The sequence below is a fragment of the Macaca fascicularis genome, chromosome 9 (genome assembly GCF_037993035.2).
Source record: "Macaca fascicularis isolate 582-1 chromosome 9, T2T-MFA8v1.1".
In the NCBI taxonomy this organism is placed as follows: Eukaryota; Metazoa; Chordata; class Mammalia; order Primates; family Cercopithecidae; genus Macaca; species Macaca fascicularis.
The window spans coordinates 80997494-81012189 of record NC_088383.1 but is presented as its reverse complement, the minus strand read 5'-3'; the positions used below and the strand labels follow the sequence as shown (position 1 = coordinate 81012189).

The 14696-nt window shown below is 35.0% G+C and overlaps 1 long non-coding RNA gene across 1 annotated transcript in view; it reads left to right on the top strand.

Moving 5' to 3' along the window:
* Positions 1-762: 762 nt before the first annotated feature.
* The window catches only part of LOC107130928 (uncharacterized), a 187224-nt gene continuing 173290 nt past the window's right edge, over positions 763-14696 (top strand). The window contains exons 1-3 of the long non-coding RNA XR_001493701.3: positions 763-905; positions 2253-2299; positions 2637-2711. This is a non-coding gene — a long non-coding RNA (uncharacterized lncRNA). The remainder of the gene's footprint in view (positions 906-2252; positions 2300-2636; positions 2712-14696) is intronic.

The window sequence follows — 14696 nt, the reverse complement described above, 5'->3', positions numbered from 1 at the left end:
CTATAGCTTTTAAAGTTACTTGGATAGAGGACCCCCTATTTACTTCTCTTGGCTCTGATATTTTTTGGACTCATTGCAGTTATAGCATACTCTTTGATATATTGTGGTTTACTTTAAAAAAATTCCAACTATCACTGTATGCTCTGCAAAGTTTTGGTTGTGAAATAAATCCTCTATTTTGTTTTACATCCTGAGGCCATAGCTTGTAACTCTGGTGGCAAGGATTTGTTTAGCAATCCTGCCTTAGGGGAGGAGCCTTCTCTGATTCAGTATTTGCATGTCCCGTGTCTCTTAAAGGGCTTCACTCTCGTCTATAATCCCAACACTTTGGGAGGCATGTCTCGTGTCTCTTAAAGGGCTTTCACTCATGCCTATAATCCCAACACTATGTGAGGCCAAGGTGGGTGGCTCACCTGAGGTCAGGAGCTCGAGATCAGCCTGGCCAACATGGTGAAACCCCGTCTCCACTAAAAATACCAAAATTAGCCGGGCGTAGTGGCATACACCTATAGTCTCAGCTACTCAGGAGGCTGAGGCAGCAGAATAGTTTGAAGCTGGGAGGCGGAGTGAGCCGAGTCGGCGCCACTGCACTTCAGCCTGGGCGACAGAGCAAGACTATGTCTCAAAAAAAGAAAGAAAGAAAAGATTATTGGCAAAATGAAGGTTAGATGCAAGGTTTGCTAAGTGTTTTGAGGTTACAAACTGCTTTTTGGGTTTTGAGAACTATTTGACTTGCTGGCTTCACAGTTGATGAGGCCTGAGGACATGTGGAACTAACCACGCCCCTAACTAAGAAGGCACGCCTTGGCTGCAGTTAGCACACGATTAAAGCAACTTTCGAAGTTTTACCTTAAAGTTCAAAATTGCTAGGAGTTGGAACTACTCGAAATATATTTACATGCAAGGTGAGTAAGAACAGTAAAATGTGTTTTTTAATAAAATGTTATAAGAAGGCATGGAAATGTAAACTTCTGTTTGGGATTAAAGGATTGTTTTGAGTTAAATTAGGAAAAAGCTGAAGGTTCAAAGAAGTGCTGGGAGAATTGTGGAAATTAATCTTGCAGAAGAGGTTCTCTGTGTGAACATACTGACTAGATTCAGAAAAGGGTATTATTTGGTTTTTCTGTAAATTGAAATAAAAGCATAACAAGATTTTCCTCAGGTGCTAATCTGCTCTTTGGCACATTTGTAAAGGGTTATAACAGGCTTTTGCTTCTTTAAAATTTCTGAGTCATGATTTTGGCAAAATAAATAACTTATGGTAATCTGGAATTCTATTTCATTGTATCAAGTTATTTAAACCTCAAACATTTAGCAGCCTTCCCAAAATCAAACCTCAGTTTCAAAATTGTCTTCCCTGGCACCTGGCTTTTCAATATGTCAGAGGTCTCCTGAAAAGAGAGGTAAACAGGAATATTTGACACGCTTAGGTCCATGGGATTGCAAAAATTATGCTCAATCTTCTTTAGGTTATATCTTGGTGAATAATCCTAATATATGTTTCAAAATTGTATGAGATTTCTAGAATTCCAATGGCTGACTATATGCTATCAATCATAATTAAGGTTGTTATGTTAAGTTATTGTAATCCACGGAGATAACAAAACTTCAATCGTGTTTCTAACTGTAACTACCCTGGACATTTTGGTGTTCACAGACAATTGTTGTCTTGTTTTAATCCTTTTCAAAGATGATTTATAACAGGCTATAGAACTTTAACAGGTGCTCTCAAACACAGGCTTCTGATAACTTTGGAAATTGTAACATTAGAATAAAGGAAAATGTACAGGACTCACAAGGAGCTGAAACGCTCACGAATATCAAACAAAACTAGAGTTAACTAAATGGACTGAACTCAAGAAACTGAAATCAGGCTGGAAGCAATGGCTCACACTTGTAATCCTAGCACTTTGGGAGGCCAAGGCAGGTGGATCACCTGAGGTCAGGAGTTCAAGATCAGCCTGACCAACATGGCGAAACCTTGTTTCTACTAAATGCAAAAAAAAAGAAAAAGAAAAAATAGCCGGGCATGCTGGCGCATGCCTATAATCCCAGCTACTTGGGAGGTTGAGGCAGGAAAATCACTTGAACCCAGGAAGTAGAGATTACAGTGAGCTAAGATCAAACCATTGTACTCCAGTCTGGGTGATAAGAGTGAAACCCCGCCTGAAAAAAAAAAAACAAAAAAAAAACCTGAACAAATCTTTTTAACCTTTGCTTGGAATATTGCTGATCCATGTTTTGTTTTTCAGAGTCAAAGAAACTTTGAACTATTTATGGTCTTTAATAATTAAGTAAGGTAGGCGGGGCACGGTGACTTACACCTGTAATCCCAGCACTTTGGGAGGCTGAGGCGGGTGGATCATGAGGTCAGGAGATCGACACCATCCTGGCTAATGCAGTGAAACCCCATCTCTACTAAAAATACAAAAAAATTAGCCAGGCGTGGTGGTGGGCACCTGTAGTCCCAGCTACTCGGGAGGTTGAGGTAGGAGAATGACGTGAACCCAGGAGGTGGAGCTTGCAGTGAGCTGAGATCATGCCATTGCACTCCAGCCTGGGCAACAGAGCGAGACTCCATCTCAAAATAATAATAATAATAATAATAATAATAATAATAATAATAATTAAGTAAGGTATACTCCTGTGATCAAGACTTGGAGCATGTTTGTTTTTCCCTGCCTGGCTGCTCTAGAAACTGGAAACTATCAGTGAGTATTCTTATGGCAATATAGTTGTTTGCATAAGTGCAATAAGAGTCCATTTTCAATGGCAGAATTCTTTTCTCGCTCTTTTCATTGTTTAATAATTATTATAGCAATAATAATAAATATCAATTATTACATGAACTTTCTGCATTTCTATGTTCTTACTGTGTTTTCTTATAGGAACACAAGACATATTGGATTATGACCCACCCTAATGATCTTATTTTACCTTTTTAAATATCCTATCTCCAAATACAGTCATATTCTGAAGTACTGGGAGTTAGGATTTCAACAAAGGATTTTGAAGGGGCACAGTTCAGTCTGTAACAGTGGTTAAAAACCCAAGCTCAGAAACCAAATTTTCTTTGCACAAATCTCAGTTATGCAGATTAGGAGATATGAGACCTTGGCAAACTTGCCAAGACCTTGGTGACACTCTATATGTCTTCTTGTTCTCATCTTTAAAATAAGAGGTAAAAGATGATTAAAAATTATTACATAAAAACAAAAGACTTAGGATGATGATGACACACTGAGAACTCAATATATGTTAGATATTAGTATTTTTTATCTCAATAAATTCAATTGCCATAACTCTAAGTCCTCATCTTGCTACTGTGAAATTGCCCTTCTCTTCCCTCAGGGTCACCCATCAAAGGGTAGATAGTCTCATTACAATACTTACTTCTATATTTCCTTTCCGATTTATCAGTTCAACCTCTTTATTGATGCTGGGATTTATATGCATTGACTTAAGAATGGAGAAACTACAACAGCATTAGAGGCTGTTTTTAAATTAATGAGTCTTTCCACTTACACAATCAAACTGAAGATTAGTTGTTGATTTATGAGATACCCTCAGCTTGTATCTTGTGCCACATCCAAATCATTGCCAATTTATTTCCAGAAGGAGGATCAGTACCATTATCTGCTCAGTATCTCTCGTTTCAAGCACCTCTCAGAGAGAGAACTGAAACATCTTTATCATTACCAGAAGTAAAGCTAAAGCAAAAAGCTATTCTCTGAAGTCTGCTGGGGGGATGAAACTTCTCAAAAAAATACATCTCTGGGAGATGGGAGAGAACCTTTTTCACACCTTCCCTGAGAGAAGCAAAAGGGATGTGGGAAAGGGAGCATTCTCTTCTGCTAGGATAACACACTCCTCCTATAGTAATCCCACGCCACTGAGGGCCTAAGTTCTCAATGCTTCCGCTCTTTATTTCATCTAGACAGCCATTATTCTTTTTTTTTCTTTTGAAACAGAGTTTCGCTTTTGTTATCCAGGCTAGAGTGCAATGGCGTGAACTCTGCTTACTGCAACCTCCATCTCCCAGGTTCAAGCGATTCTCCTGCCTCAGCCTCCTGAGTACCTGGGATGACAGGTGCCTGCCACCATGCCTGGATAATTTTTTGTATTTTTAGTAGAGATGGAGTTTCACCATGCTGGTCAGGCTGGTCTCGAACTCCTGACCTCAAGTCATCCACCTGCCTTGGCCTCCCAAAGTCCTGGGATTATAGGTATGAGTCACCGTGCCTGGCCAACAGCCATTATTCTTATACACACCCACAGACCTAGAGAAGTTAGGTTGAAGTTTCTGTACCATATGCTACACTTGAGACCAGCCCCATTGCTCCACTTTCCCCATGGTAGGAATGTCGAGTTTTATCCAAGCCTTCACTCCAAACTCATTCTCTGATGCCTAATTAGTTCTTCCTTGTAGAGCCCTGTTTTCCTTTTTTTACCAAGAAACTCCTTTCCTTTCTTGAACAAGTTAGAATCTGGTCCCATTCATCAGAGCTATTCTGATACTATTGAGTCTATATAGGGAAAGGGTTAACGCTTGTATTCTTTAATTACCCAGGAAAGGTTGCATGCACTATCACCAGCAGCTGTCAGGTACAATACAGCTTCTGGCATGCGTTGGGAGGTGGAGGGTAGGGGGAATTATTGAAGCCTTTGTCAAAACAAAAACTTACATTTTACTGAAGATGCAAATTTAGTCAGTAAAGGAAGGGATACCAAATTCTCTCCCCATCTGCTCTTGGTTGATATGTTACTAAGCTTGGAAAAATTAGATGATTTTTTTTTTATATATATTTTTTTGAGACGGAGTCTCGCTCTATCGCCCAGGCTGGAGCGCAGTGGCCGGATCTCAGCTCACTGCAAGCTCCGCCTCCCGGGTTTACGCCATTCTCCTGCCTCAGCCTCCCGAGTAGCTGGGACCACAGGCGCTCGCCACCTCGCCCGGCTAGTTTTTTGTATTTTTTAGTAGAGACGGGGTTTCACCGTGTTAGCCAGGATGGTCTCGATCTCCTGAGCTCGTGATCCACCCGTCTCGGCCTCCCAAAGTGCTGGGATTACAGGCTTGAGCCACCGCGCCCGGCCTTAGATGAATTTTTTAACCAGTGGTCTTCCCCCGTTTTGTAATCATCTGTCTTATAAACCAATAGTTTTATAGGGACATATTTTTAACTGCATGGAAATAAGAATATGTATATACATATATATGTATATAATTAATTCGTTTTGTATGCAAAGTTTAACAGAAATCATAATATTAAGAAATACAAAAGATTTGGAAAGAATCTAAATTAAGAAGAGAAAATAAATAATAAGAAGTGAAACTATAGGATAGCAAAAAGAAATAAATATGTGGTACTTGAGACTTCAGGATTAATTAATTCATTTTCAACACTTTTTAACAAAATAATTGTTTTATCTACCATTGATTTAGAATTTACTAGGATCTGGGCATTTCTCTAAATTTGTTTATATTATTATAAATCTTTATAAGTATAATATAAAAATTACTATGTTTATTTTACTATATTTTAAATAATTTATTTATAAATTCACTACATTTATTTTAAAGATAATGAAAGTGAGGAAGTCACAGAGAGATTAACTTTATCACACACAGCTAGTTAGTTGTAGAGCCATGGTATGAATCCAAATCTACAAATTCCAATTCTCTAAATTTTTTCTAAGTTGTTTTATGTTTAAGCTGTAGTTCTTAGTAATATATTTATATTTAGTGTTAATTTTTAACACAGCAATATACTATTTTTTGTGTGTTGTTGTTAATAAAATTATATGGTCTTCAAAAATGTTTAAATATTTTTCAAAGCTTTTTAAAATTTACACTTATAATCATTAAATTTACTTGTGATTTATGTGGCACAAAGACAGGAAAGCATGTATATGACAACAGGTAAAATAATAACAAATCTAAAAATATAATAATGGCAAGAAATTAAACGAATTCAGAGGATATCATTTTATATTTAAAAAATCAAGAATTAAAATTTTGCAATATAGGAAAAGAAAGACATATAATACAAAGGCTAATGAAGAGGAAGATGGTTGATAGAAAAATAAAAATGATGTTGAAAAATAAAAATGATGTCAGAAATAAAATCCATTGTAAATTAACAATTAGAGCAACACCAGTATTATCTTAACACACTGAAATTATAGAGAAAAAAATTATAGTACCCAGTTTCAACAAAGGGAGAGGAGAGCAAACTCGTTAACATTCACAAAAGTATAGGAGGAAACCATAAATACATAAAAATGGTTATATTAATGAATGATCATAGAGAGAAGATATCAGAAAGCCAACAAAGATATGATTGGTGTCCTTGATACAGGAATCAGAAAAGGAGAAAAAGAAGCAACATTCATTCTTATTTCTTTCAGCCTTAGGAACAAGTTAATTTGAAAATGTAAAGATAATTATATAAAAAGATAAAGAAATATCAAAGTCATTATAATACTAAGTAGGTCCACACTGATACATATATTGGCAATTTCAAGCAGAAAAAGAAAATGAAAAACCTATGTAAGAAAAATGAGGACAGATTCAGATGTATTCTACCACATAAAATGCCAGAACAAAATGAAATAATCTCTTATTTCATTAAGAGAATTAAGGAGGAAACGATTGTGACAAAAGATACATTAGCCAGCAAAGATTTTTCACTTATAAAGATAAAAAGCACATCAAAACAAGTATCTTTTCATGTTTAAAGCAATAATGCATGTATGAAGCAAAAACGAGTGATCATAAAAACACATAACATTTAAATAGTCTTTTAAGAAACAACAATGTGCAATGAGATGCACATCAAGATAAAGAATTCCAAAACAAGAAAGCCAAACACAGAAGGTGTCACAGTTGACACTGCGACTATTGAAACATAAAATAAAACTACTTTTTGCAAGAGCAGCTATAAAATGCAACATATTACTATTAATGAAGAATATGTAATGTAAAAGGTAAAACAAAATTAAGAAGTGTCTAAAATCCTAGACTATTCCAAAAAAAAAATGGTAAAGACGCTAAAGTTTCGTATTTGAGATGAACTAATTTATTCATAATATACATGTACATAAACATGTATATGGAAGTCAGTATATACTCAGTATATACTATTTCATGCCTTGAGCTGGTCAAATAGGTAAAATATATCATTGCTATTTTTGTTTTTAATAAAAATTTAACAAATAGAATAATTAGAAAGAGAATGCATAGCTTAACAAAGAGTAGTGAAACAAACCAAAATTACAAAAACTCTAAAAAATGGGGGAGGGAGACAGATTTCATCAAATAAAAGACAGGGAAAGAAAAAAACCGAAAGAAAACAAAATATAGAAAAAAAAGGATTACAGTTCTGAATTGCTAAGTTCTGCATTAAGAGAAAGTGATCCTCAAATTTAATGAAAACCAAATATATTTATTTGAATTCTATAAGAAGTGCAATCAAAACCACATTATAAAATGGACACAAACATTGTATTATGATTTATTTGTTAAAAACAATAGTGTCAAAATATAAAATAAAATTTTTTCATCTTTTTTTACATGAAAGATGTAAAAAAAGACATCTATACCTAATTCTTGATCATTAAGTAATCAAAAATAATAAGTATTCTGAAACCAAATAGTATCATTATAATGTTGTATTGATTTAATTAAGATGTATCTAAATCCATAATAGGAAAATAAAAATCTTAATTTTTACCCTCAAAAGTTATACCATATGTAGTATTACTGGGTCATTTATTAGGACAAAACTTTCTTGTATATAAAGTTTCTTGTATATTATTATCAGTTATTCTGTGGTATTAGAAATATACACATCTAGCTATTTAACCAAAATTTTAAACAATAAAGGAATTATTGAATAATTAAGCTTTAAGCTATTTATTCTAAATAAATTGAATTTTTGAGCAAAGATATATGTAAAAAGAGTACCGCTATATTATTTTTAGTATAGAAACATGACATGACCTATGCTGTGAAACTGTTTAATAATAATCTACTATAGGTAGAAGAATTGCCATGGAATATCTATACCTTATTATCTTGTACATGTTATATACACATTTAAATATAAATGTTTTCTAAAGTAAGATTATATTTAAGTTTACTAAGTATAAATATTTGTTTACTTTGGAGATACATAAGGTTTCAATTGATTATTTTAACTGCCTTTTGGGGGCTTGTAACATTCCATCATTCTTAAAGAAAAGTTATTTCTGATGGCAATCTCTAAGGTAATATAATATAAATAAAAAATATTTGTAGAATGCAACAACAGAAACATTTCTTGAAGTGTTTTCTTAAATACTAGACCTCATTTTGGTTATATAATCTGCATAACTTCTCCAGAACTTTCAGATCTCAAGTAAATTAAATGCTGAAGTCAAATAAAACTGGCTCCATAATGATAACACTGAGATATCAGGTACAGATTGCCTGCCCCCTGAAATATGTGTTTTACATATTTAACTATAAATTTGAAATTGTTATCATCAAAAAGGTTTATTTTAATAGCTATCTCTGCCTATTTGTATATTCTCTATATACATATCTTTATTTTTAATTGATAAAATTTATATATATTTATGGGGTACAATGTATACCTTAATAGATGTATATGTTGTGAAATGGCTAAATCAAGCTATTTAATATATACATTATCTCATATACTTATCTTTTTTTGTGGTATGAACACTTGACATCACTTTTCAGCAATTTCCAAGAATGCAATATATTGTTATTAACGACAGTCACCATGGAGTACAGTAGATCACTTGAACTTGTTCCTCCCGACTAACTGAAATGTGTCCTCTAAGCAACATCTCCCCAGTTCTTCCAGCCCACAGCCATTGGTAACAACCATTTTACTCTCTGTTTCTATGAGTTTTATGTTTTTAGATACCACGTAAATCTCTTCCATGAAAGAGATCATATAGTATTTGGCTTTCTGTGCCTAACTTATGTGTTTAAAAAATATCTTGAGTTTTTTTACTTTGATTTAAATAAGTACTAAACATACTCCCAACATTCTGGTAATTCCTTCACCTTCTTTTAAAGTTGAATTTTCATGCTGTGGAATAGTTACTTTGTGACTATTCCCACTCTTTTCTCTCTAGTTTTATACATCTTTTCCTATGTTATCTATGACCTACTTAAGAAAACAAATGATTCCATTGTACTACTAGGTTTGTAAAGTGTTTTATTCATTTAAGGAAGCTTTTAGTGAATACCTACTATATGTCACATATACTGAGGGTGCAAAAATAGGTCAAACATGGATTTGCTCTTAAGGAAATCACATATATGTCATCATTTATATCTAACATTCCTGTTTTAAATTGCAAATCTTTGCCATTAGGTCTATAAGAGAAGTCCATCATCGAGCTGTGGTAGCATAGAAATGGAGGAATTAATAACTCCTTTGGACAAAATCATCAAACAATTCAGGTAAAGCTGCACTAAGAAAACATCTAATAGCAATTTTAAAGAACATTTTAGATCTAACAAATGGGCATGTGGAAAGATAAAAGTGTACAGAAAAGAGGGAGAGAAGAAAGAACTAATATTTATTTAAGGCCTGTGATGTGTAAGACATTATGCTAAGTGCTTTACATGGGTTATTATATGACAATAGGTAAGTAGTTTGACTTTTATTGTCGTAAGCAGGGGAGTGATATTACCCAATACGCATTTTATAAGGATTAGTCTTGATGTTGTAATGTAGAGGGTAAGTATGTAACCAGGAAAACCAATTACAGGTTATCATATTTCAGGGGAGAGATGATGGCAGCCTGAACAAGGTTGGCAATAATGGAGACAGAGAGAAAAGGACAGATGTGGTATGTGTGCAAATATTATATTTGCATATTTAATGTAAAGTAGAGAGAACTTGGTGATGGATTTATTGTAGTAAGAATTAGGAAAAGACATAAATCAAGGCTGCATCTTAGTATTTGTTTTTGCAACTGTGGGTATAATATTACTAATTACCAAGAGGAGAAGCACAAAGGAATTAAACAATCTGGGGGGATACCATGGACACGGGAGAATGAGAAGACAGGAAAAATTAATAGCTCTATTTGGACATGTTTAGTTTGAGATGACCATTTGGGCATTCACGTAAGACAAGAAGGAAGCTGTAGACGAGTAAAGGACTTAGAATACCTTGAGAGAGAATTTAGAACTAGCAAGAGATAGCATAGAAGAAGGAAAAAGTTGGGCCAGGTGCAGTGGCTCATGCTTATAATCCCAGCACTTTGGGAGGCCAAGGCAGGAGGATTGCTTGAGCCCAGGAGTTTGTGACCAGCCTGAGCAACCTAGCAAGACCCCCATTGCTACATTTTTGTTTTAAATTGGCCAGGTGGGGTGCTACATGCCTTTGGTTCAGCTGAGTGGGAGGCTGAGGAGGTAGAATTGCTTGAGCCCAGGAGGTTGAGGCTGTGGTGAGCCATTGTTGTGCCATTGCACTCCAGCCTGGGCAGCAGCTAGATCCTGCCTCAAAAAATAATAATAATAATAATAATAAAAGAAGACAAAAATCAAAAGAATGATATATCAAAAGAGGAGAGTGTTTGAAGAGAAAATGATCAAGAATTTTGTTTACTGCTGAGTGAATGAACACAACATAATAGGAGCCATAAATATTCCTGTGCAAATCTGTTCCATCTTAGGGTGGTTTCCTGATTTCAGTCTTTGATACGTGATGCAGAATCAAGGCAACAAGTACTCCAGACAGCTGTGCCTTTTCCACACTTAATCACTATACCTTTGCAGCATTTTATTCTGGGCTTTGAAAATGTTAGATTTTTCTGGACTTTGAAAATGTTGGACTTTTGGTGTTGAGATGAAATATTAAATGTGCTTGTATTATCTAAACTTATTGCCAGAAAGCAATTTGCTCAGGTGAACATTCCACATTATCACAGTATACATGAATAGGTGAATGAATAAAAGAATGAAGGAATGGATAAATAAATGAATTTTGAATAAAATTCAAAAGGCTTAAATGTTTCATATGTAAAATCAATAGCAGCAGGAAGCAGACAAATCCTAGGCAGACAGGGGCAGGTCCCCAGTGAAACCCAACCTTCAAGCTGAAGACAATTTGAAACCTGGCTACAAGTCCCAGATAAATCCACAGACTAGGTTGAGAACCTCTCTTCCCATTTGGTGCACTTTCCTCTGATTGATCTCCACCCTTCACCTATTTTACAAATTCCCACTCTTCTCTAATTGATTTTTTACACTGTCATGCCCACCTTTAGATGTGCCTTTGTTTTAACCTTTTTTGGCATACTCACAAACTATTCAGCATGCACTCCCCCATTCTGAGTCCATAAAAGCCCTGGACTCAGCCACATGTTGGGAATACCCGCATTTGGGTGGTGGGAGGACTACCTGCTTTTGGGTGATGGACCACCACACTTCGAGTCCACTCTCTGCTGAGAGCTGTTATGTCCCTCAATAAAACTCCTCTCTCTCCTTCTCACCCTTCAGTTGTCAGCATAACCTCATTCTTCTTGGACATAGGACAAGAATTCAGGATGCACCAAATGCAGGTATAAGAAAGGCTGTAACACTGTGGCCCTTAGCCCTCCACTAGCGCTGGGCAGCCACCCCACACAATGAGAAACAACAGTGGGGCTGGGTCAGCCATGGGCCTGAGCAGGGGAGCAGGACTGAACAATCTGTAACACAGCTGTGCAAGGGCTCACCTGGCCCAGCTGCAGGCTGAGCACGGGATTTGGCTGGGGTGCATGCCAAGTGCAATCCGCATGATTGAGTGGGCCAGGTACCTCCACCTAGGAGCCCAGGACCGAGCGGAGCCCAGGTGGGGGTGTTGCTAGCAGTGGAAGTCTCTGGCTGGCAAAGCAGCACTGAAAGTCCACAGCTTAAAATACTAATATAGTACCAGAAGAAAAAATCCTATGTCAAAATAATTTAATATTTAAACTGTTACTATGATATTCTTAGTTTTTGTGTAAAGAAAAATGGAATATAGAAGGCTAGAGGTTCACCTTCATAGAAATAGTAAGCTGAAGAAGCAGAATTTAAGCTCAGATTTTCTAACTTGAAATGTTGTAATACACTGTAACTATCTCAACAGTAGCAAAGAAAGCCACAAATGTATGAAAATTCTACTGCTATTTCAATAAGTTTAAAAATAAATGTTTCGACAATTTAAAAATAAATTAAGTTGAAGCTATTGTTAAGTAAAACATACATGGTAGACACAGTTTCACATTTAAAGAAAGAAACAACAATATTTGTAAACTGAAGCAAGGTAAAACCTACATAAAAAGATGCTTACAAAATTTCCACAAGAGGCTTACTGGCATTGTGGAGATAGATATAAATTTCTGAATAAAATTGTTTACAGTTATTTTATTAACCCTTCTACTGGTAATATTTCTAATAAATAATTTGTTAATTAATATTTAGTGAAAAAAGTTTTGTGGAAAGATATACCTGAGAAAATGCTTCAAAGGGAGGAAGTGTTTATGAACTGGTACTTCAAGGATCTAATTAAAAAATGGAGAAAAGATTGGGAACTTCAGTGAACATGTTAGCAGTATCTTTGAATATTTCACAGTACAGTTCAGCTTCATCAGAGTTTATGGAAAAAGAAAACAAATGCAAAAGTCAAGTCATGAAAAATAATGTTTCGCTGTCTCCACAATACTCCCCTAAAAGTTGCAGACTTGTTTAGAATCAGGTGATTATAAAGGACAGATATCAACTTGGCATGCAGAATTTTAGGATATTTTACTGACCACTAAATATTTACCAGTACCATGGAATTAGTAAAGATAGTGAGATAACACAGATCCAAAGAAAGGAATAGTCCATGCCTAAAAATAACATAAATTTAGCATTATAATGTATTCATTGATTCCTTTCAAATTCTGTTTCTTCCTAGTACAATAACAACCATATCCCATAATAATCCCATAATAATTATTGCAATTATTTTATTAACCCTTCTATTGGTAACATTTCTAATAAATAAATAATAATATTATCCCATCAGAACCATTAGTCAGAGAGAAAAAAAGTATGCTTGTCTTCAGTGGCCATCAGGGGCATGTATCTTCCTCTTGAAAACTCTTTATACATCCGGAAATGTGGCCGTTGCTTCTGTAAAACAACTCTGAGTGCTTCAACTGCTTTGCTCACCTTGGAGTCAAGGATACAACTTAAGCCTACTCATAATTCCCAATGTCAAGAATCTACATGCTATGTTCAGTCAACATAGCTATATATAACCTAAGCTGCTCTATTAGTCTCTGATTTTCTTGGTTGTAGCCTATACCCAAAATGATAATGCTCTGATATTAAACTGAATCTTTCACAATTTTAAACACACACACACACACACACGTGCATGCACATCTCAATCTTGTGCTTCATTCATTGGTACTGAACTAAATATTATTTGCCATATCACAGCATTTTACTTTTATTTTGTTTCAAACACATTTTCTTTTTTGCAACTCAAAAGTAAAACAAATTTATTGACAAATTTTACACATATTTGTTTAGTGATCACCTTTTGGAGATTTGAAAACATCCTGAGATTTTACCTTCTATCTTATTCTTTTAAAATAAATAGTGCTTACTCTAAGAAAATATGAAAACTACATTTTTATTCACAAAAATATATGCTTATTCTTGTATATGTAGTCTTGGATAGTTTGAAATCAATGCTTCTATTAAAAAATAGGAAATGAAACAGAGAAGAGTTGTAGGTAACAGATTAATTATGTCTTATGGATATGCTAAAAAATAAGTATATACAAGGGATATAAAGTAAATGTTGTCTTATTGGTGGTTACAGATATAGGGCTGGAAATTGGGAGATATTTAAAGGCTCTTGGTAGACAAGTGAGTTACAAACATGTATGTAGTAGCTGAAATGAGTTTACTGAGAAAACATGAGCCATTGATAATATATTGGAGACTTTTTATTTTTGTAGAATGAAAGTATATAAACATCTAGGGAAATAAACAGGAAGGTTTTGAGATTTTGAAAACAAACTAAGACACTAAAGGACAAATAATAAGAAATAGCAAGTAGTCTACAGCTTAAAATACTAATACAGTACAAGAGGAAATTACTTATTATTCATGAGTAGAATTTATTGTGGCCTTGTATGAGGCATATGCTATTCTAGCCTCTGGGAGTATGATAATGTTTAATTTTTGGCCATTTGCCTTCATGAATTTAAAGATTAAGAGAAAAAAACAGACCCTATACCATAACTATAATGTGATTTGCTGAGAGTTAAAATAGAAGGTGCTTTAGAGGTGCCTTTAGAGAAGCACTGTGACAGAGACTGGCCTTTCTTTTTCCAGGAACAAATACAAGCTCCATTTCCCAATCCCTTTGCAATCTGCATTGAACCATGAGTCAAGTTCTTGATAAAGGAGTGAAAATGATAAGTCTAAAGCAACAAAAAGCTGCTCTATTGACTGCACATGCCTTCATTTCTTCTACCCTGCTTCCTTCATGCCTGCTCATCTGAATAACACCAGGATGACATTTAAGGCACACCTGAAGATGGGGCCAACCACAGCACAGAATGAGGCTGGGCCCTTGAATCAATAAATCGAGGAGAACTACTCAAGAGAACATAACCACCAGCAATATCCACCTGTATTT